This window comes from Giraffa tippelskirchi, chromosome 1, assembly GCF_054371585.1.
Source record: "Giraffa tippelskirchi isolate mGirTip1 chromosome 1, T2T-mGirTip1v1.2.pri, whole genome shotgun sequence".
In the NCBI taxonomy this organism is placed as follows: domain Eukaryota; kingdom Metazoa; phylum Chordata; class Mammalia; order Artiodactyla; family Giraffidae; genus Giraffa; species Giraffa tippelskirchi.
In genome coordinates this window covers 135155506-135180114 of record NC_137275.1, presented here as the reverse complement: position 1 = coordinate 135180114, position 24609 = coordinate 135155506, and the positions used below count along the sequence as shown (strand labels likewise).

The 24609-nt window shown below is 38.9% G+C and overlaps 1 protein-coding gene across 1 annotated transcript in view; it reads right to left on the bottom strand.

Annotated features, from left to right (window-relative positions):
* The window catches only part of LINGO2 (leucine rich repeat and Ig domain containing 2), a 1356204-nt gene that overhangs the window by 1260637 nt on the left and 70958 nt on the right, over nucleotides 1-24609 (bottom strand). The window contains exons 2-4 of the transcript XR_014055953.1: nucleotides 8522-8622; nucleotides 4815-7945; nucleotides 4434-4542 (exon numbers count right to left, since the gene is read on the bottom strand). The gene's annotated coding sequence lies outside the window, so the exon portion shown is untranslated. The remainder of the gene's footprint in view (nucleotides 1-4433; nucleotides 4543-4814; nucleotides 7946-8521; nucleotides 8623-24609) is intronic.

Below are 24609 nucleotides of genomic sequence, written 5' to 3'. Positions count from 1 at the left end.
AGATCTGATAGACAGAGTGCCTGAAGAACTATTGACAGAGGTTTATGACATTGTACAGGAGGCAGAGATCAAGACCATTCCCAAGAAAAAGAAATGCAAAAAGGCAAAATGGTTGTCTGAGGAGGCCTTACAAATAGCTGTGAAAAGAAGAGAAGCCAAAAGCAAAGGAGAAAAGGAAAGATATACCCATTTGAATGCAGAGTTCCAAAGAATAGCAAGGAGAGATAAGAAAGCCCTTCTCAGTGATCAATGCAAAGAAAGAGAGGAAGAAAACAGAATAGGAAAGACTACAGATCTCTTCAAGAAAATGAGAGGTACCAAGGGAATATTTCATGCAAAGATGGGTACAATAAAGGACACAAATGATATAGACCTAACAGAAGCAGAAGATATTAAGAAGAGGTGGCAAGAATACATACAAAAACTATACAAAAAAGATCATCACGACCCAGATAATCAAGATAGTGTGAACACTCACCTAGTGCCAGATATCCTGGAATGCAAAGTCAAGTGGGCCTTAGTAAGCATCACTACAAACAAAACTAGTGGAGGTGATGGAATTCCAGTTCAGCTATTTCAAATCCTCAAAGATGATGCTGTGAAACTGTTGTACTCAATATGCCAGCAAATGTGGAAAACTCAGCAGTAGCCAGAGGACAGGAAAAGGTCAGTTTTCATTCCAATCCCAAAGAAAGGCAATGCCAAAGAATGCTCAAACTACCACACGATTGCACTCATCTCACACGCTAGGAAAGTAATGCTCAAAATTCTCCAAGGAAAGTAATGCTCAAAATTCTCCAAGGCTTCAATAGAAGGTAAACTATGAACTTCCAAATGTTCAAGCTGGATTTAGAAAAGGCAGAGGAACCAGAGACCAAACTGCCTGCATCCGTTGGATCATCGAAAAAGCACAAGAGCTCCAGAAAAACATCTACTTCTGATTTATTTACTATGCCAAAGTCTTTGACTATGTGGATCACAAGAGACTGTGAAAAACTCTTAAAGAGATGGGAATATCAGACCACCTGACCTGTGTCTTGATCTGTATGCAGCTCAGGAAGCAACAGTTAGAACTAGAAATTAAACAACAGACTGGTTCCAAATAGGGAAAGGAGTACATCAATACTGTATATTGTCACCCTGCTTATTTAACTTATATGCAGAGTACATCATGAGAAATGCTGGGCTAGAGGAAGCACAAGCTGGAATCAAGACTGCCGAGAGAAATATCAATAACCTCAGATAAGCAGATGATACCACCTTTATGGCCGAAAGCAAAGAAGAACTAAAGAGCCTCTTGATGAAAGTGAAAGAGGAGAGTGGAAAAGTTGGCTTAAAACTCAACATTCAGAAAACTAAGATCATGGCATCCAGTTCCATCACTTCATTGCAAATAGATGGGGAAATAGTAGAAACAGTGACTGACTTTATTTTTTGGCCTCCAAAATCACTGCAGATGGTGACTACAGCCATGAAATTAAAAGACTCTTGCTCCTTGAAAGAAAAGTAGCAACCAACCTAGACAGCATATTAAAAAGCAGAGAGATTACTTTGCCAATAAAAGTCCATCTAGTCAAAATTATGCTTTTTCCGGTAGTCATGTATGGATGTGCGACTTGGAATATAAAGAAAGCTGAGTGCCAAACAATCGATGCTTTTGAACTGTGGTGTTGGAGAAGACTTTTGAGAGTCTCTTGGATAGCATTAAGATCCAACCAGTCTATTCTAAAGGTAGTCAGCCCTGAATATTCATTGGAAGGACTGATGCTGAAGCTGAAACTCCACTACTTTGGCCACCTGATGCGAAGAACCGACTCATTTGAAAAGACCCTGTTGCTGAGAAATATTGAAGGTGGGAGGAGAAGGGGACAACAGAGGTTGAGATGGTTGGATTTCAGCACCGACTCGATGGACATGAGTTTGAGTAAACTCTGGGAGTTGGGGATGGACAGGTATGCCTGGTATGCTGCAGTTCATGGGGTCGCAAAGAGTCGGATACAACTGAGCAACTGAACTGATGATGATGGCTGGAAAAGTTAAACAGATATATTTTAAAATGTAAACAATTCAAGGGAAAAAGTATCATTGGTTCAACACATTCTGAGGCACTTTATAAAATTAATATGGCTAATGATTTGGGGAATACAGTATTTTTCACTATGGAAAATAAAATGAAAATCACTGTGCTTTCTTGTGCAATCTTTAGTCAAGAAAAACGTACTGATTTGCGTTGAGGTTTAGGCTCTGATAAAACTACATAATTCAACCCAGTGGCCTTTCATTAACAAATCTATTGCCTCCTAAGATAGAAAGTGAAATGAGCAATATGGTATCACATTCCAATAAAATGTGTAACATTTCATCAAATATGCTTTTTAAGCATTCACTAAGATGTAATCAGGTGAAAAAAAAGATGATAATCTTTATTTAGCGTGCTTGAAGATCAAACAGCCTTAGGTCATCTGAAAATACATATAGTTTTTGTTTAACTAGCGAAAATTTCAAAGGTGACTTTACTTGGAACAAAGAGGTTTGTAATGACAGGAAACACAAAGGAGATAGAAACTGCTATCATTCTCCTCTGTCTGATATTCCACAACCAAATATGGAGAATGGCCTAGGGCTAGCACGCATGTCCTGATGGTTGTCAGTCAATTAAAAAAATACATACTACAAATCTGTGCCATGTTCTGGGAAAGAGTTATGATCAGTTCAGGGGCTTTGTTACTGTTCAAGTCTTAGCTCAGCATGTCTCAAAGTTTAAGGTGCATGTGTAAACCCATGGCTGATTCTTGTCAATGTATGGCAAAAACTATTACAATATTGTAAAGTAATTAGCCCCCAACTAAAATAAATAAATTTATAAAAAAAAAAAAAAAAAAGAAAAACTAAAAAAAAAAAAAAAAAAGGTGCATGCAAATCACCTTGTCAGCTTGTTAAAATGCAGACTCTCATTTAGCAGGACTGGGGTAGTGCCTAAGAATCTGTATTTATAATATATTCCCAGGTGAGGCCCATGCTGTCTCTCTGTGGTATGCTCAGCCACTCTGTCATGTCCAGATCTTTTTGTGACCCCATGGACTGCAGCCCTCCAGGCTCCTCTGTCCATAGAATTCTCCAGGAAAGAACACTGGAGTGTGTTGCCATTTCCTCCTCTAAGGAATCTTCCTGACCCAGGGATCAAGCTTGCATCTTCTTCACTGAAGGCAGATTCATTATGACTGAGCCACCTAGGAAGTCCTCTTCTCCGTAGAACACACTATGATCAGCAAGGGTTTACAATGCACAAAACAGTCATTCAGTTTCATGTAGTCAAGGTTCATGTGACAAGGGAGGGCTAAGAGAGTTAAATTTATCGTTTCTCGGTAGAGTATATAGTTTTAAGCTAATAATCACAGTCAATGAAATAGGCAATTCAAAGCATTCCAGAGACCCCGTGAACTAACGGTGAACATTTTCCCAATGTCATTCCAGCAAGAAAGCATAACCTGCTACTTTCTTACAATGTGAATCTCATGCACTTGAATAAGAACTGCATGAACATCCAACTGTAGACATGGCAACATTTCTAGATAAAAGTACACTCCATATATTAACACTAGTTCAGGATTAGTCAGCCTGATTTAGTGAAAAATCCAAATTAGGGATTCCCCAGTGGCTGAACAGTAAAGAATCTGCCTGCAATGTAGGAGATGGTGGGTTCGATCCCTGGTTCAGGAAGATTCCCTAGAGAAGGAAATTGCAACCCACTCCAGTATTCTTGCCTGGGAAATCCCATGAACAGAGGAGCCTGGCAGACTACAAAAGAACGGGACATGACTTAGCAACTAAACGACAATTTTATAACATGGATACCATTCCAATTGTAAATTCCAGCTCAAAATAGGCTACTGCATTATGGGCTCTCCTAAGACTTTAACTAACTTTTAAATAAACTTTTCCTGTGCTCAATACTATTTGTCTAGCAAGAAATTTTTTCCTAGATAGTGAAGAGGTAAACAAGATTCTTAAAATAATAAATTAATTGTTGTTCAGACACTATGCCGTGTCCAAGTCTTTGCAAGCCCATGGATTATAGCTCGACAGGCTTCCCTGTCCTCCACTATCTCCCAGAGTTTGCTCAAGTTCTTGTCTATTGAGTTGGTGATGCTATGTAACCATCTCATCCTCTGCCACCCTCAAATTCATTAGAAAGTGTCTTAAATAATAGGCTTTAAAAATGCACATCTCTTCTGTAAAGCAAGTATCCTTCAATAAAAAATAAATTTAAAAGAAAACAGGGTCTGACAACCTGAGTTCTAGCCATTGTTAACGTTTTACTTCTCAAAATTCATTTCTTATCCAGGACCAGCCTACAGCAAGACTTGTAACTTTGACCAATCCCAAAATAGTCCAAACTCCAAGTCATTAAAAAGAAACACATTTATACATACCATAGAAAAACTCATTCAAAACAATGATATATTTCACTATTGATTTTGTGGTCAAACACAAAAGAAGGTTTGCCTTGCAGTTGACACAATAAAAATGTTGTAAATGTTCCTGAAAAAAAATACACATCTCTGAGTTAAAATACCTGAAGAATGTACCAAAATTTACATTTTAATACCTTATCATCGTTCATGTTATTTTCACTTTTATTACGATTATGTAAAGCATTCATTGCAGTTCTCTCCAAAACAACATTAGAAAAGCTCTAATTAATATAATAAAACTTCTCTATAATATTTTAATTCATAACAATCATTAATCATGTTTGGGCTCCAAAATCACTGCAGATGGTGATTGCAGCCATGAAATTAAAAGATACTTACTGTTTGGAAGGAAAGTTATGACCAACCTAGACAGCATATTAAAAAGCAGAGACATTACTTTGTCAACAAAGATCTGTCTAGTCAAGGCTATGGTTTCTACAGTAGTCATGTATGGATGTGAGAGTTGGACTATAAAGAAAGCTGAGCACTGAAGAATTGATGCTTTTGAACTGTGGTGTTGGAGAAGACTTTTGAGAGTCCCTTGTACTGCAAGGAGATCCAACCAGTCCATCCTAAAGGAGATCAGTCCTGGGTGTTCATTGGAAGGACTGATGTTGAAGCTGAAACTCCAATACTTTGGCCACCTGATGCGAAGAGCTGTCTCATTTGAAAAGACCCTGATGCTGGGAAAGATTGAAGGCGGGAGGAGAATGGGACGACAGAGGATGAGATGGTTGGATGGCATCACCGACTCAAAGGACATGAGTTTGGGTAAACTCCAGGAGTTGTGGTAGACAGAGAGGCCTGGCGTGCTGTGGTTCACAGGGCTGCAAAGAGTCAGACACAACTGAGCAAATGAACTGAACTGAATCATGTTGTATAGAATCATAATGGGTTCTATTATCTTGAATTTTGTCTCAAATAGGAAACATGATTTAGATACATGCTATATAGTTGTTCCTGCTGAAATAAAAATATCCATGTTTTAAACAAAGTATTTTAAAGATGCAGTTTCTATTTAACAAAAAACTTAATATCTAATTAAAACTATGGTCTAATAAACAACTAAAGATTATTACAGTTTACAATAAGTTATTCTCTGATAAATTTTGACAAATCAATGAGCTAACATGTTAACACAAATATTTTAAAATTTATTTGAATACGTTTTTATTGTTGAACCTTACTGGTTTTAATAATCATGGGTGAAACAATGTTTAGCTATAATGGGAACAACCAATAAATACAACACTTACTGACATTTTAACATTCTGTGAAACTGCTTACACTTACTAGAAAAAACTCAACTTAAATACTAAAGTATTTAAAGTGTAGAAGACTATAAATGAACACAGGTTAATGTAAAATTAATTATTTTTTAGCACATTTAATGCTTACATCCTCGTGAACACATGGTTTGTTTTAGAACTAGTAAAAACAGACTGCCAAAGTTTATTTTGCGATTCTCAACCTTACTGTGGTAATGGTATGATTTTTACTCATACTTATTTATAACTAACCAAGGAAAAATAGAAAAATCAGTTTCACCAGATTCTGGACAAAATAAGAACCAATGATTTATCTGACTCATTTATTCCTGATCCAAATGATAAAATCAAATGTAACATTACTATTATAAACCTATTTAAATGAAATTATTTTATGTGCACCATTATTTTTGTAGTTATTTTCCATCTGTTGGGAATAAGCTGCTTTCTCACTCTTGAGTTCTTTTGATCTATCGGTAAATTATCCCCCAATTAAGGTGCTCAGGATTACTGAAGAGTAAATGGTTTAAAAAGATGAGGGAGAAAAAGTAGTTTCATATGTGTTTGTACAAAGGACATAAAATCAAGAGTGGCACAAAATAGTTAAGAGCAGACCCTCAAATGTAAATTATAGGTCTGCCACTAAACAAGTATGTGACCTTGAAAATGTCAGTGAACCTTACTCGATCTAAGTTTTTTCAACAATAAAATAAGGATAAGAGTACCTACAACAGTGGTTCACATGACATTCTGTAAATAAGGCCTACATTATAGTAATGCATAACACATCGAGATGATGTGTAACCTATTGTTACACAAAGTAAGTTTTTAGGCTACTTGTAAATGCTACTCAATAAAGAAATCTATAAAATCTTTTTCTTCATTTAAAAATGCATAAATTAAAACAGACTGATCCTAACCACCGTATTAAATAAGTTCAAACAATCCATATACAACTTCTTTTGCAAGTGTATATATTTTCTAAAACTCCCCTATTATGCTTTTGAATGATTTATGCCAGACAATGTTCATCTCATTGCAACTTGAACAACATAAAGGAGAAGAACACAGGATTTGGCTTGAATTCCATACATAAGTTAGCAGAAGTGACCTCCACACAGAGATTGCACATGGAGGAGCAAAATGGCCCAAGGTGTCTCAAAAGGCCAGTCACTGCAGGCAGAATGTGTGTTGCCCAGTGGGGGCATGAAGAAGAAGACTGGAATGAACAAAGCCAGCAGACACTGAACCAGGCCAACAGCTGAGTGTCCACCTCATTGGGAGCCTGTTACAGTGAGTTTTGTGTCTGGTCATAACTAAGGAAAAGGGACTAGTCAGAATCTGTGCCTAATTAAAAAAAAATGTAAAGAGAGGATGGGACATGTCTATGAGAACAGAGAGTAGAATCCAAGTAGCAGCAAATACAGTTAAGGAGAAATATAAATCCCCTGTGTGTGTGATGAGTGTAGGTTCTTGGTGATTTAACTCTAAACCACAACCATATAGTGGAACTAGGCAATCTGAAGATATTTTTATTTTATTTAAAAAATGGGCACTGAAAATTCTGAATCCTTCACCACTAAAAGTGAAAGTCACTCAGACATGTCCAGCTCTTTGTGACCCCATGGACTATACAGTCCATGGAATTCTCCAGGCCACAATACTGGAGTGGGTAGCCTTTCCCTTCTCCAGGGAATCTTCCCGAACCAGGAATCAAACTGGGGTCTCCTGTGTTGCAAGCAGACTCTTTACCAACTGATCACCTTCACCATCGCCATTCCTCAAATTCATGCCTCCATCATTTCACATCTGGATTACTGCAATAATCTCTTTACTGGGCCACCTGCATCTATTCTTGCCTCTTTCAAAAACCTTTCTTTTAAGATACAAATCAAATCATGTAATGCTCTACCTGAAGTCTTTAAATGCCTTGTCAGTTGATTCACAACAAAGAGTGTACCTTTTAATGATCTACAAGACGTGCATGGTATGACTCGTGCCTACCTCTCCATCACACTAGAGGCACCATGATCTACTTACAGTTCCTTCGATATATCAAATTCTTTCATAATCTAGGACAATTGTATTTGCTGTCATATTTTCTTTGAATACTTAACCTTTGGGGATCTTCACATAGCTGGTTCATAGGCATTCTTCAATCCTCAGCTTATTTGTATCCTTAATAGAGAGGTCATCCCTGTCCTGACAATATAAAATAGCATCTTTCCTTAAATAACTTGTTTTTTCAGTCACTCTATATCACTTTTCCTAGTTTGTTCATAGCATTATCAATAACTGGAATTATCTTGATTATTTATTCACTGATATGTCTTCCCCATTAAAATGAAATCTTGATGGCATGGATCTTGGCTTTGTTTCCAAAGTTTAACAAATAGTAGATAAACACGTATCATATAAGTATATATACATACATCATAGTAGATGTATCATGCATACATCTGTTGAAGAAATGAAAAAAATGACACAGAATCTTAAGGGAGAGAAACAGATTGCCTGCAAGTGGGAAATGAGCTATTATATGCACTTCCAGCTGCTTCAGACTATATTGTGTTCCCCTAAAATTCATATGTTGAAGCCCAAACTCCCAAAGTGACTATATTTGCAGTAAGTAAATAATTAAGGTTAAATGAGTTCATAAGGGTAAGGCCTTGATCTGCTGGTAGTAACGTCCTTAGAGGACGAGACAGCAAGGGAGTGATAGTATTCTGCTCTCTCTCCCCACCCCCAGCCTCTACCACTGAACTGAGGAAAGGTTACCTGAGAACTTAGTGAGAAGGCACCTCTGTGGGCCAGGAAGACATCTCTCATCAGACACCAAATCAGCCAGAACCTTGACCTTGGACTTACAGCCTCCAGAACTGTAAGAAAATAAATTTCTGTTTTTTTCTAACCCCTCCATTCTATTGCAGCTTATTATGATATCCCAAGCTTCCCAGGTGGTGCTGGGAATCTGCTTGCCAATACAGGCGGAGAAGGCAATGGCACCCCACTCCAGTACTCTTGCCTGGAAAATCCCATGGACGGAGGAGCCTGGTAGGCTGCAGTCCATGGGGTCACGAAGAGTCAGACACAACTGAGTGACTTTTCACTTTCATGCGTTGGAGAAGGAAATGGCAACCCACTCCAGTGTTCTTGCCTGGAGAATCCCAGGGACAGGGGCTGCCGTCTGTGGGGTCGCACAGAGTCGGACACGACCGAAGCGACTTAGCAGCAGCAGCAGCCAATACAGGAGATGTAAGAGACACAGATTCAATCCCTGGTTGGGAAGATTCCCTATAGGAGGGCATGGCAACCCACTCCAGTATTCTTGCCTGGAGAATCCCATGGACAGAGGAGCCTGGTGGGCTACATTCCATTGGGTCACAAAGAGTAGGACATGATTGAAATGACAGCATGCATGCATGATATCCCAAGCATACTAAGAGGGTCTGTGGCAAAAAGGAGACAGCCAAAATAAGACAGGAATAGTTGACAGGATTACAAAAGAATTCATCTTTTTATGGGGGATTATTGTTACAACTACATGTGTATCATGTTTATAATATGGCTATCATTATTGTTACTATATAGGCAGATTGTAATAAGCCAGGGCCAAGAGAAAAAGCAGAAATAGTATTAAGGATTAAAGGATACCTGCAAATGAAGTGGGGAAAAGAGCTTCTAAGACTTACCAGGATACTTGCTTCCAGGGGAACAAAAAGTCATATAAAAGAGGAAATTGACAGCATGCAGGACAGGAAATTGTCTTGTTTGTATTTTTTCACAGAGAATAATGTGTGACATATTTTGAAGTTATACATGGGGTTAGACACTCACCTCTGGATTCCAGAGATGTTAGATTCAACTGTAAGTTCTAGAAAGCCCAAAGTGAAAGTGAAAGTGAAAGTCGCTCAGTAACGTCCAACTCTTTGTGACCCCATGGACTATATAGTCCATGGAATTCTTCAGGCCACAATACTGGAGTGGGTAGCCTTTCCCTTCTCCAAGGGATCTTCCGAACCCAGAGATTGAGCCCAGGTCTACCTCATTGCAGGAGGATTCTTTACCAGCTTAACCACAGGGAAGCCCAAGAATACCGGATTGGGTAGCCTATCCCTTCTCCAGCAGATCTTCCCAACCCAGGAATCGAACCTGGGTCTCCTGCATTGCCTGAGGATTCTTTACCAACTAAGCTATCAGGGACCCCAAAGCCTATGGGTAAATCCAGGTGTCACAAATGAAAGCTAGTGAAGAAGGAAAAACAAAATCCATCTCCCCATCTCTGTCCACCTTGAGAGAGATGAAAGATATTCCTACCTGGCATTCTGCTAGCATAGGCAATCCACTACCTTCATCTGTCAGTTAGAAGTCAGTGTTGTGGAACACACATTATTCATTCATTAAAATAACCTTGTGGTGAGAACACTACCAAAGATGCCCAGGAAGTCAATCTGATTCCCTAATATCAGGTTCACTCAGGCAAAAAGTGGGAATGAGGCATCAAAAGCTTATCAAGTTCATTATCTAGTGAACTTGGGGGAAAAAAGAGAGCACAAAGAATGTTAGTCAACCCAGGTGAGTGGCTCCTTTAAACCATTAGAGCCCTGCATGATGCAGCTGGCAGGAGAAGAACAACAAGCCCCACACCTGGCCCCCTCACAACTTTAGTGCCCAACTCCTTCCTCCGCCTATTTACACATCACGTTCTCAGCTATAGCCGAGGTGGTCCTGCCATCTAACTCAGCCTCTGTTTAAATCTTAGCCTGATGCACAGTTTCTTGCTAAAACTCATTTCATTCAATATCCAAGATTCTGATTCTCCCCCTGCCTCTGCTGCCTTCATCCATTTCTGACCTACAAACCTCTCTTCCTAGAGACAGGCTTTCTCTACCAATGTCATGAGACATTCCCAACGTTTTCACTGAAACCACATACTACAGCTATATATAAATGCTTCTTCTAGCCAAAAGCTTCTGGGAATCCAATACTTTACCATTATTTCCTACTTAAGATCTTCTCCTCAAGGGTAAGAAACAGCAACAGCCCAAAGCTCTCCATGAAGATATTGGAACGAAAACAAACACATGTTGATTGATTGATTTTCTCATGGTAAGTTATCCAGGGACATTCAGGACTTCGTTATTTCACAGACAGATAGTCAACAGCCTCCTACCTGAGCTTCCATACTTCCAACTTTTTATAATTCTCACTCTATCAATCTTGACACAGTCAGATTACCTTCCCAAAAGATGAATACTCATTAAACATCATATACTGACAAAGACATAATCCTAGCCAATTTTTCTATAAAAGCATTCTTTTGTGCAGAAAAAGAGTAAACATAATTTTTTTAAATTAGGAGGATGCTGAGATACTATATTCTTACACTATTTTATTTTTTCTGATTTTTCCATAAACTTATCAATGAATTCATCTTCCAAAACATAACATGGGGCTTCCTAGGTGGCTCAACGGTAAATTCAGGAGACACAGGTTTGATCTCTGAGTTGGAAAGATTCCCTGAAGAAGGAAATGGCAACTCATGCCAGTATTCTTGCCTGGAAAATTCTGTGGACAGAGGGGCTGGCAGGCTACAGTCCAAGGGGTTGCAAAAGAGTCATACAAGACAGAGATTAAACAACAAACATAATATAGATTAAATATTATCACTAATAATAACCTAGGTCTTATATATTTTCCTTAATATATTAAAGCACCTTGAAAGCAATTACTATTTTATAGTCCTTAACGGAAATGTTCACGTTCAGGGTAAGAGAACTTTAGTGACTTGCTCAGTGTCACATGGGGACTTAGTGTCACGGTTAGTGCTGGAGAATCTGTTCTTAACTCCCAGTCCAGTATTTTTTAAAAGTGCAAAATTTCAAGGAAATAACATCCCCTTTACTAGCTCATGTAACTGACACATTTATTTCTTGGCAACAATAGTGAAACATTTGTCAAAATAGCTCTACATTAATTTCTAGTTGCTATAGAACACTCCAAAAAACTTTCTAATCCATCACTGTCAATCTTATTGCACTGCAGCCTGAGTAGGCTGTTTTGCCCAAACAAAAGACAAAATTTCCCAGGGGTCATGTTTTATGAACACTGTACAAGATCTTACTTGGTTAATTATTAATTCTAGATGGAAACGTGGGTAGAAGACAAGCATAGCTCTTGGGAGGAGAAGGTGAGATGTATGGAAAGAGTAACATAGCTTGGATTTTATCATCACATGAATCTTCAACATCTTAATGGGATTTTTCCTTTTAGCATGCAAATTTGTTCAAATGCCCTTAGTATCACAAACTTAAAAAAAAAAATCTAGGATTGTCAAACTCTAATTACTATCCTCTCTCTCTTAATCCCTTAAGAAGATTATTTTCAAATTTTAATTCACAAATATTATCTCTACTTCTCGATCTCCTATGTATTCCTCCTGTTTCCACCATTCCTCAGAAATTACTCTCTCCAAGATAACCATTATTTTTTTAAATTAAATTGATATTTAGACTTTATATTACTTGACTTCTCAGGAGCACTTCACAAGGCTGCTTATGTCTTTCATCTTACAGTATCTCTCTTCATCACTGACTCACACAGCATTTCTCTGCTGGCTTTTCTTTCTTCCTTTTGGGTGCTTCTTCTTAGTCATTTGCATTAGCACCTCATCCTCCACTTCTTAGACATCACTTTTCTCCTGGTGTCAGTTCACAGTCCACAGCCTGATGGCCCTCTCACCCTACACATTCTTGCACATTCACAAGTTATATCGTCCACAACCAGAACTTCAAGGGTTGCTCAATTCCAGTTCCTAATACACATCTCTGTTCCACCTTCACATCCAGAAATCCAACTGCTTAATTCATATCCACATCATCTCAGCTGTCCTAAAACATCTCAACTCACAATGCAACATACAGGATTTATTTTGTGAATAAATAAATGAGATAAGTGAATGATAATACATTATATATATAAATATATGTCCTGACAACTTTAACGATTTCATCTCACTAAAATAATTTCTCTCTATTACTTGACTTCTCAGGAGCACTTCACATGGCTGCTTATGTCTTTTATCTTAAACTATCTCTTCATCACTGACTCAACCAAATAGGCTGACCAGTTCTTCCCCAGACCAAGAAAATTCATACCAACTCCAGAAAATCAGCACTGTGAAAAAGCGTTCCTTAGTTTCAACTGTTTGAATCCTATCCAGAGCACTGTTTTATAACTTTAACCATTTGTTATTTTTAGAAGGGAACTGAAGAAACTGCAATTACAGGTATCGCCAGAAGATACTACCACATAAATATAACTTTTGCATGTTAATTCACTTCAGTTGTGTCCAACTCTTTGCAACCCTATGGACCCATGTAGCCTGCCAGGTTTATCTGTCCATGGGATTCTCCAGGCAAGAATACTGGAGTGGGTTGCCACGCCCTTCTTCAACCATGACTTTTAGCTCATAACTTTTCTCCTTTGTAACTGCAGTTTCCTCAGTTAGTTGAGGGAAGGCATAAATCAGCCCTAATACTCCTTTCAGTCTTCATAATTTATGAAAATAGGTTGACTATTTGACAGTTCACAAGGCACTTTAACACTAACATCTTGCCAGGTCACGATGTATCAGTTATCACACATATCAACCTTTAAGTTAAATAGATTAGATTAAAGGTTAAAAATTCTGTGAGGGGAGGGGATGGATTTGTAAGAAAAATCACACAACTACTGATTTAGGGAGCTTCAGTTGCAAAGTCCAAAGGGAGAGTATACCTGTCAGGGTAACTTCATGACAAGACCTGGTGAGTCTTTACACAATAAGTTGCTGTAAGTGACTTTGTCCCTTTTTCATTCACTCTACAAAAGAGTAAAATATTTATGGTCATGGGCTTAAAAGCTATCCACACCTGGGGACTGTAAGTTGCCTGAGGATCTTTGATAGCACTGAACTAGGTAAAGGCCTGAAATTCTGCATTTTCATCAATTTCCCACATGATACTGGGATGAGATGCTCCTGGTCTACAGACGGCGTTTTTAGTAGTTAGGCTGTAGACCAAACTGTGAGGTTCAAATCCTAATTTCTCAATTTATTATTTCTATGATATGTTAGGTATTGAATCTATTGGTACATCAAGTTTTGGATCTATAAAATGGAGAAGATAAAAATAATATAGACCTTATAGGACTACTGCAAAATAAGATAATCATGAAAAGTTCTTCAAACAGTACCTGGTGAATTATATACTCTTGGAAGATGTAATGTTTTTAGCACTGGATGAAGTTTCTCGTTTTTCCCTCAATCTAGCTGCAAGCTCGATTTCTATATTTTGCCTATCAAACATAAGAGCAAAATATTTGATAATGCCTCCCAGACAGTCTTAGTCTACTGTAGTCTCCATCAAAGAATACCACATGCAAATAAAACTCTTCCAAAAATGGAAACCATAACAACACTTGAAATACTTATCAACAGGCTTAATTTATGATTAACACAGTGAATGTGTGGTAAGTCTGCCTGAATGACACAGGTACTCCTTTGCTCAGAAATCTTTAAATTTTCCCCCCATGTTTACTGAAAAAAATCTAGGCCATCTAGCCAGACATTCGGGGCCCAAACTATCATTTTGACCATGCCTCCCATTACTGCCCTTTACTCAGTAAACTAGATTGTATGCAATCTAGTTTAACAAAACTATTTGCGTGTTTACATACTTCTCATATTTTCCTATACAGCTACTGACTAAACAGTCTATTTTCTCCAATTGTAAAAATGTTCTAGTTAAATATTTTTACTTCTCTTCTACATTTCACACACATTTATTTCTGAAATTACATGAATGAAATAGTCATTCAGATGCTCTATTCAATCATGAAACCCACATGAGCCCATAGCACATTAACAATAGCCATTGGTCATTTACATAGAGGTTTATACTTTAAAAGCTTACTGACATACATTAGACACCCTTATGAGGTAGGAATCATTATCTCCATTTTGTCCTAGGGTATACAAGCAATTTACCTAGGTTCATATAAATTTTGTGATAACACAACTGATGTCTCATACAATGCTCTTTTAGATTGATTATGTAATCCAAAATAACTAGACAAGTTCTATACTTAGAAGCTTCAACAGGGCCACCATGACCTCCATCTCCTGTTACTCACACTCTTGTATGATTTCCTCTCAACAATGGACTTGGTTTGGTAACTTGCTTCGAACAAACAGAATATGGTAAAAATGATGACATATCATTTCTGGGATTCAGCTGCTAAATATTACTATGGCTTGTTTTGTGTACAAATTTCCTTGCTCTCTCTTTTGCTCACATTGATAAAGTCATTTACTACTGTGTGAGCTACCTAGTGGGGAAGGTCATGGAAAAGAGAACTGAAGGAAGCCTGCAACCAACAACCTGAGAAGAACTTAGATCCTGAGTCTAATAGCCCAAAAAGAACTGAATTCATCCAATAACCACATGGGTGTATTTAAAAACAGATCCTACCCCAGATGATCCTTAAGAATACTGTAGCCCCAGCCAAAACCTTGATGATAGTTTTGCGAGAAAATGAGAGCTAAAGGACCAAATTAAGCCATGCTTATATTTCTAACTTACAGAATTTATGAAATAATAAACACTTTCATAAGCCACCAGGTTTGGAGGTGATTTATTGTGCAGCAATAAATAACTGCTAAAATTTCCAAATATTATAACTTTTATGTTTACATTCACTGCTATATGAGATTTTCCCTACCACTGTTGCATTTGGAAATGAGATCTACTCAGCAAGATAGCAGAACAGGAAACCACACCCTTGGATTCACTATTGGAAATATATAACCTATCAAGACTGAATTATGAATAAAGAGAAAATTGAATAGATATATAAGCAGTAAAGAGACTGAATTGGTAATCAAAACGTTGCAACAAAGAAAAGCTCAGGATAAGATGGCTTCACTGGTGAATTTTACCACACATTTAAAGGAGAAGAATTGGAAAAGGAAATGGCAACCCACTCCAGTATTCTTGCCTGGAGAATTCTATGGACAGAGGAGCCTGGCAGGCTACAGTCCATGGAGTGGCAAAAAGTCGGACATGACTGAGTGACTAGGTCTTCAATTCAGTTCAGTTCAGTTGCTCAGTCATGTCTGACTCTTTGCGACCCCATGAACCGCAGCATGCCAGGCCTCCCTGTCTATCACCAACTCCTGTAGTTTACCCAAACTCATGTCCATTGAGTCGGTGATGCCATCCAACCATCTCATCCTCTGTCGTCCCCTTCTCCTCCTGCCCCCAATCTTTCCCAGCATCAGGGTCTTTTCAAGTGAATCAGCTCTTCGCATCAGGTGGCCAAAGTATTAGAGTTGGCCTTAAAGAATAATAAATGTTAATCCTTTTCAAACTATTCCAAAAATTAAAAAGAAGAAATGTTCCCAAACTCACTTTATGAGATCAGTGTTACTCTGACATTAAAGCTAGACAAACACTAGAACAGAACAAAACTACAGGCCAATATCCCTCATATGTATACACACAAAAATCTTCAACAAAATACTAGCAAATGGAATTCAACAGCCCATCAAGACCAAGTGAGATCACACATTATGATAAAGTGGAATTTATTAGAGGTATGCAAGGATTGTTTAACAAAGAATATCAATAAAGTAATATACCACTTTAATAGTATAAAGGATTAAAGGACTAAAAATCACATGACCATGTCAATAAATGCAGAAAAAGCCACTGAACAGAATTCAATATCCCTTCATGATAAAAACACTCAACAAACTAGGACCAGAAAGCCATTATCTCAATGTCATAATAGGCCATGTATGTAAAGCCCACAGATAATATACTCAATGGTAAAAAACTGAAACTTTTACCTCTGAGATCAAAGATAAGGCTAAGATACCCATTCCCACCAATTCTACCCAACAGAGTACCAGAAATCTTAGCCAGAGCACTTAGGCACAAAAAAGAAATACATACAAATAAAAATACAAATAATGGAAAGACACTTGATGTTCATGGTTTGAACCCCCAAAAAAGCAACAGATTCAATGAAACCCTTATGAAAATCTCAATGGCAAATTTTTCAGAAATAGGAAAAACAATTCTAACATTCATATGGAACCAAAAAGGGCTCTGAATAGCAAAAACGGTCTGCAAAAAGAACAAAGGTGAGGGCCTCATATTTTCTGAATTCAAAACATATTACAAAGCTACAGTAATGAAACTGGTGTGATACTGGCATAAAGACAAACAGACCAAGTGAAAAGAACAGAGAGAAATACACCCACATATATGGTGAAATGGACTGGTTGGGTTCAACCAGTCCCTCCTAAAGAAAATTAGTCCTGAATATTCATTGGAAGGACTGATGCTGAAGCTGAAACTCCAATACACTGGCCACCTGATGCGAAGAACTAACTCACTTGAAAAGACCCTGATGCTGGGAAAGATTGAAGGCGGGAGGAGCAGGGGATGCCAGAGGATGAGATGGCTGGATGGCATCACTGACTCGATGGACATAAGTTTGAGTAAGCTCCAGGAGCTGTTCATGGACAGGGAGGCCTGGGATGTTACAGTCCATGGGGTCGCAAAGAGTCAGACATGACCGAGAGACTAAACTGAACTGATACGGTGAAATTATCTTAGACAATAGCCTAAGACTATTTAATGAAAAAGGGACAGTCTCTTTCACAACTGCTTTGGGAAAATTGGATATCCACATGCTGAAGAATGAAATAGGAACCTCATCTTACACCAAAAACAAAAATCAACTCAAAGACTTAAACATGAAGCTTGAAATTATAAAACTCCATGAAGAAAACATGGGAAAAATGGTTTATAACACTGGTCTTGATAATAATTTCCTGCACCAAAAGACAGACAACAAAAGTAAAAATGTGTGTGTGTGCTCAGTCATGTCCAACTCTTTGTGACCCCATGAACTGTAGCTTGCCAGGTTTCTCTGTCCATGGAATCTTCCAGGCAAGAATACTGGAGTGGATTGCCATCCTACTCCAGAGGATCTTCCCAACTCAAGGATCAAACCCACATCTCTTGCATCTGCTGCACTGGCAAGTGGATTCTTTACCACTGTGCCACCTGGGAAGCCCCAAAGCAAAAATAGACAAGTGCAATTATATCAAACTAAAAAGTTTCTGAGTAGTAAAAAGAAGATCAACAAATTAAAAAAGCAACCTACAGAATGGGAGAATATATGTGCAAACCATAACTGTAAGGGGTTAATATTCAAAATATATAAGTAATTCAAACAGCCCAATAACAAAAATAAACTTACTAAAAATGGATGAAATTACTTATATAGACATTTCTCCAAAGACATACAAATGGTCAACAGGTATTAGAAAAGACAATCAACATCATAATATACAGGGCATGTAAATTGAAAGCACCTCACAGTTGCTAGAATAGCCATTATATAAAGTCAAAAATCAAAACAACAAATGTTAGGGTGCAGAGACATTAGACCCCTGGTACACTATTGATTGAAATGTAAATGGTGTAGCTGCTATTGAAAACAGCATGGAGGTTCCTCAAGTCATTAAATATGGAACCACCTATGACCCAGCAATTCCACTTCTGAGTATATATCCAACAAATTAAAAACTATCTTGAAGAGATATGTTACTCCCAAGTTGATTATAGCATTATTCACAATAGCTTAGAGGGAGAAAGAACCAAAAGGTCCATCAACAGATGAACTGTAAAGAAAATGTGGCACATACATATAATGGAATACTATTGAGCTTTAGGTAAAGAAGAAAATACTGTCATATGCTACAACATAAATGAACCTTGAGGATTATGCTATATGGAATAAATTAGTCACTAAATAATAAGTACCAACGATTCCTCTTTCAGAAGTATCTATAGTACTCACACTCATGGAAGAATAAATTAGAAATCGGAACCAGGGGCTGGGTTAGGGTTGGAGTGAGGAATGCGGATTTGCTGTGCAATGGGTTTAGACTTTCAGTCATGCAAAATAAAGACATTCTAGAGATCTACTGTATGCTGCTGCTGCTGCTGCTAAGTCACTTCAGTCGTATACGTCCCTATGCGAACCCAGAGACAGCAGCCCACCAGGCTCCTCCGTCCCTGGGGTTCTCCAGGCAAGAACACTGGAGTGGCTTGCCATTTCCTTCTCCAATGCATGAAAGTGAAAACTGACAGTGAAGTCGCTCAGTTGTGCCCAACTCTTAGCGACCCCATGGACTGCAGCCCACCAGGCTCCTCCGTCCATGGGATTTTCCAGGCAAGAATACTGGAGTGGGTTTCCATTGCCTTCTCCAAGAGATCTACTGTATGACAATGCATATATATATATTTAACAATAATGTAGCATATTGTATGCTTGGAAATTTGAGAACAGTGTAAATTTCATATTAAGTGTTTTTACCACAATTTATAAAAAGAAATTATACTCAAAAGTGATATATACATGTAGATGGGCAAATGGAAAATAAAACACATAATTTCTCAATTATTTTAGAAATTCTTTAGGTTATCAGGTGTTAACATATATTGTCCCATGGAAATAACAGAAGAAAATTAAACTTCATGTCGATTAAGTAATATGGCTAAAACTTCATTATTTGGTGTAACTGGCTACAAAAACCAGGAATGAAATCTAGCTAATTTTATTTAAAAAATAATTTTGAAAGTATATTAGAGACACATAGCTCAGGACATGGAATTGCCTGGAAGCTGATGAACAGCTGAGTAACAGGCCAGTGTCCAAGTAGGAAGGAGAAATCCAAGTGACAGTCTCACACCAAGTGGTATCCACTCCGAATTCACTGCATCCACCACCATGACAGAGGACGAGTCTCTACTTCCTCATGTCACCAGCTGAAAAGTCAAAGTCCTACAACAGTGCAGCTGACCAGTTGACTTTATCTCACATGCTCCTTTCTGCACCCAGTGCAGAGTGATCATAGAGTTGACCCCTTTCCAGGAGGTAGTCACTAGGAAATACCCTGTTACCAGTTCAGTCACTTCAGTCGCTTAGTCATGTCTGACTCTTTGCGACCCCATGGACTGCAGCATGTCAGGCCTTCCTGTCCACCACCAACTCCCAGAGCTTATTCAAACTCATGGCAAGTGAGTTGGTGATGAAATCCAACCATCTCATCCTCTGTCATCCCCTTCTCCTCCCACCTTCAATCTTTCCCAGAATGAGAGTCTTTTCAAATGAGTCAGTTCTTCATAACAGGTGCCAAATTATTGGAGTTTCAGCTTCAGCATCAGTCCTTCCAATGAATATTCAGGACTGATTTCCTTTAGGATGAACTGGATGGATCTCTGTGCAGACCAAAGGACTCTCAAGAGTATTCTCCAACACCACAGTTCAAAGTATCAATTCTTTGGCACTCAGGTTTCTTTATAGTCTAACTCTTACATCCATACATGACTACTGGAAAACACATAGCTTTCACTAGATGGACCTTTGTTGGCAAAGTAACGGCTCAGCTTTTTAATATGCTGTCTAGGTTGGTTATAACTTTTCTTCCAAAGAGCAAGTGTCTTTTAATTTCATGGCTGCAGTCCAAGGCAATGGCAACCCACTCCATTACTCTTGCCTGGAAAATCCCATGGATAGAGGAGCCTGGTAGGCTACAGTCCATGGGGTCGCGAAGAGTTGGACACAACTGCCCGACTTCACTTTCACTTTTCACTTTCATGCATTGGAGAAGGAAATGGCAAGCCACTCCAGTGTTCTTGCCTGGAGAATCCCAGGGACAGCGGAGCCTGGTGGGCTGCTGTCTCTGGGGTCACGCAGAGTCGTACACGACTGAAGTGACTTAGCAGCAGCAGCAGCAGCAGCAGTCACCATTTGCAGTGATTTGGGGGCCCCCAAAAATAAAGTCTGCCACTGTTTCCATTGTTTCCCCATCTATATGCCATGAAGTGATGAGACCAGATGCCATGATCTTAGTTTTCCGAATGTTGAGTTTTAAGCCAAGTTTTCCACTCTCCTCTTTCACTTTCATCAAGAGGCTGTTTAGTTCTTCTTCACTTTCTGCCATAAGGGTGATGTCATCGGCATATCTGAGGTTATTGATATTTCTCTCAGCAATCTTGATTCAAGCCTGTGCTTCATCCAGTCCAGCATTTCTCATGATGTACTCTGCATATAAGTTAAAAAGCAGGGTGACAATGTAAAGCCTTGACATACTCCTTTCCCAATCTGGAAACAGTCTGTTGTTCCATGTACAGTTCTAACTGTTGCTTCCTGACCTGCATACAGATCTCTCAAGAGGCAGGTCAAGTGGTCTAGTATTCCCATCTCTTTCAGAATTTTCCACAGTTTGTGGTGATCCACACAGTCAAAGGCTTTGGCATAAATAGTAAAGCAGAAGTAGATGTTTTTCTGGAACTCTCTTGATTTTTCGATGATCCAACGGATGTTCGCAATTTGATCTCTGGTTCCTCTGCCTTTTCTAAATACAGCTTGAACATCTGGAAGTTCACAGCTCACAGACTGTTGAAGCCTAGCTTGCTTGGAGAATTTTGAACATTACTTTACTAGCATGTGAGATGAGTGCAATTGTGCGGTAGTTTGAGCATTCTTTGGCATTGCCTTTCTTTGGGATTGGAATGAAAATGGACCTTTTCCAGTCCTGTGGCCACTGCTGAGTTTTCCAAAGTTGCTGGCGTATTGAGTGGAGCACTTTCACAGCATCATCTTTTAAGATTTGAAATAGCTCAACTGGAATTCCATCACTTCCACTAGCTTTGTTCATAGTGATGCTTCCTAAGGCCCACTTGACTTCCCATTCCAGGATGTCTGGTTCTAGGTCAGTGATCACACCATTACCTCCACCATAGTTTGCTGCTGCTGCTGCTGCTGCTGCTGCTGCTGCTGCTGCTGCTGCTACTACTGCTAAGTCGCTTCAGTCGTGTCCAACTCTGTGGGACCCCACAGACGTCAGCCCACCAGGCTCCCCAGTCCTTGGGATTCTCCAGGCAAGAACACTGGAGTGGGTTGCCATTTCCTTCTCCAATGCATGAAAGTAAAAAGTGAAAGTGAAGTCGCTCAGTCGTGTCTGACTCTTAGCGATCCCATGGACTGCAGCCCACCAGGCTCCTTTATCCATGGGATTTTCCAGGCAAGAGTACTGGAGTGGGGTGCCATTGCCTTCTCCACACCATAGTTTGGCCCCAGGTAAATATCAGGGAAGGATCACAGCCCCAGCCATCAATAGAAAATTGGATTAAAGATTTACTGAGCATGGCCACGCCCATCAGAACAAGACCCAGTTTCCCCCTCAGTCAGTCTCTCCCATCAGGAAGCTTCCATAAGCCTCTTACCCTTCTTCATCAGATGGCAGACAGACTGAAAACCACAACCACAGAAAACTAACCAATCTGATCACATGTACAACAGCCGTGTCTACCTCAGTGAAACTATAAGCCATGCTGTGCAGGGCCACCCAAGACAGACAGGTCATGGTGGAGCGTTCTGACAAAATGTAGTCCACTGGAGTAGGGAATGGCAAACTACTTCAGTATTCTTGCCTTGAGAACCCCATGAACAGTATGAAAAGGCAAAAAGATAGGACACTGAAAGATGAACTCCCCAGGTCAGTAGGTACCCAATATGCTACTGGAGATCAGTGGAGAAATAACTCAAGAAGACTGAAGAGACAGAGCCAAATCAAAAACAACACCCATTTGTGAACGTGACTGGTGATGGAAGTAAAGTCTGATGCTATAAAGAGCAATATTGAATAGGAACCTGGAATGTTTCGTCCATGAATCAAAGCAAATTGGAAGTGGTCAAACAGGCGATGGCAAAAGTGAACGTCGACATTTTAGAAATCAGTGAACTAATATGGACTGGAATGGGTGAATTTACCTCAGATGACCATTATATCTACTACTGTGGGCAAGAATTCTTTAGCAGAAATGGAGTAGACACCATAGTCAACAAGAGAGTCCAAAATGCAGTACTCGGATGCAATCTCAAAAATGACAGAATGATCTCTGTTCGTTTCCAAGGCAAACCATTCAATATCACAGTAATCCAAGTCTGTGCCCCAACCAGTATTGCTGAAAAAGCTGAAGCTGAATGGTTCGATGAAGAACTACAAGACCTTCTAGAACTAACACCCTAAAAAGATGCCCTTTTCACGATAGGGGACTGGAATGCAAAAGCAGGAACTCAAGAGATACCTGGAGTAACAGGCAAATTTGGTCTTGGAGTACAAAACGAAGCAGGTCAAAGGCTAATAGAGTTTTGCCAAGAGAATGCACTGGTCATAGCAAACACTCTCTTCCAACAACACAAGAGAAGACTCTATACATGGACATCATGGTCAATGCTGAAATCAAATTGATTATATTCTTTGCAGCCAAAGATGGAGAAGCTACATACAGTAAAAGTAAAAGCAAGACTGGGAGCTGACTGTGGCTCAGATCATGAATTCCTTATTGCCAAATTCAGACTGAAATTGAAGAAAGTAGGGAAAACCACTAGACCATTCAGATATGCCGTAAATCAAATCCCTTACGATTATAGAGTGGAAGTGAGAAATAGATTCAAGGGATTAGATCTGATAGAGTGTCTGAAGAACTATGGATGGAGGTTTGTGACATTGTACAGGAGGCAGGGATCAAGACCATCCCAAGAAAAAGAAATGCAAAAGACAAAATGGTTCTGAGGAGGCCTTACAAATAGCTGTGAAAAGAAGAGAAGCAAAAGGCAAAGGGGAAAAGAAAGATATACCCATTTCAATGCAGAGTTCCAAAGAATAGCAAGGAGAGATAAGAAAGCCTTCTTCAATGACCCTGTTACCAATATATCAACAAAAAGAGAAAAATAAAAACTGGGCAAGCAGAACAAATTGATAAATATCTACTAATGTTGAAGCGTATTGTTTTGTTTTTGCTTTTTCTGCAAGCCTACAAGTCTTTTTTCTTTTGTTTTGTTTTTTAAATGGGAGATAGTACGATTTGGATTCTGATATTTCATTATCCGTGGGCTTCCTTGGTGGCTCAGGGGTAAAGAATCTACCTGTCAAGCAGGAGACACGGGTTTGATGTTTAGGTCAGGAAGATTCCCTGGTGAAGGAAATGGCCACTCACTCCAGTATTCTTGCCTGGAGATCCCATAGACAGAGGAGTCTGGTGGACTACAGTCCATAGGGTTGCAAAAGAGTCGGACATGATTTAGCAATTAAACAACAAGAACTTCATTATCTGCATTCCTTTTAGTATGTTTAGAACAAAAAGAGAAGGATAATGGATGCCTGATATTTCCTTTCAGATTTTTACCCCTCTGTCAGAACGGTTCATTTACTTTTATTTTCAAAGGTATTTCTAGATAATAGACATGATGTTGAATTAAAGTTCTAGCAGCTGTTACTCAGAGTAAAATAAATCACCCCAAGAATCCCTCACCTGTAATTATTACTTCATATTGTACAGATGGCATCAGTCCTGCATTCTGATTGTTCTAGGCATACTTTGTGGTGACTCAGGTGTGTATATGAAAGTCCATCTGGCCAATTATCCTTGCTGTTACCAGAGATGTTTTCTTTTCTCTTCCATCTATATTTGAGTATTTGAGGAAGAAATACCCTGAACCAGATCCAAGAGACTAAGATAGTTCGATAATTTTTCCAAATGAAAGCAAAAGAAATCATCGTATTATTTTCTTGGTGGTCATATTTGAATGTACTGTTTTCATCAATAACATAATTGGATAGGACAATAAAATCACAAAATTCAGACTATCCTGATTTATAGTGTGTTATTAAGACTCCTGTCAATGTTATATTCATGATAGTTATCTATCTCTGTATAGCAGAATTAGCTTGAACC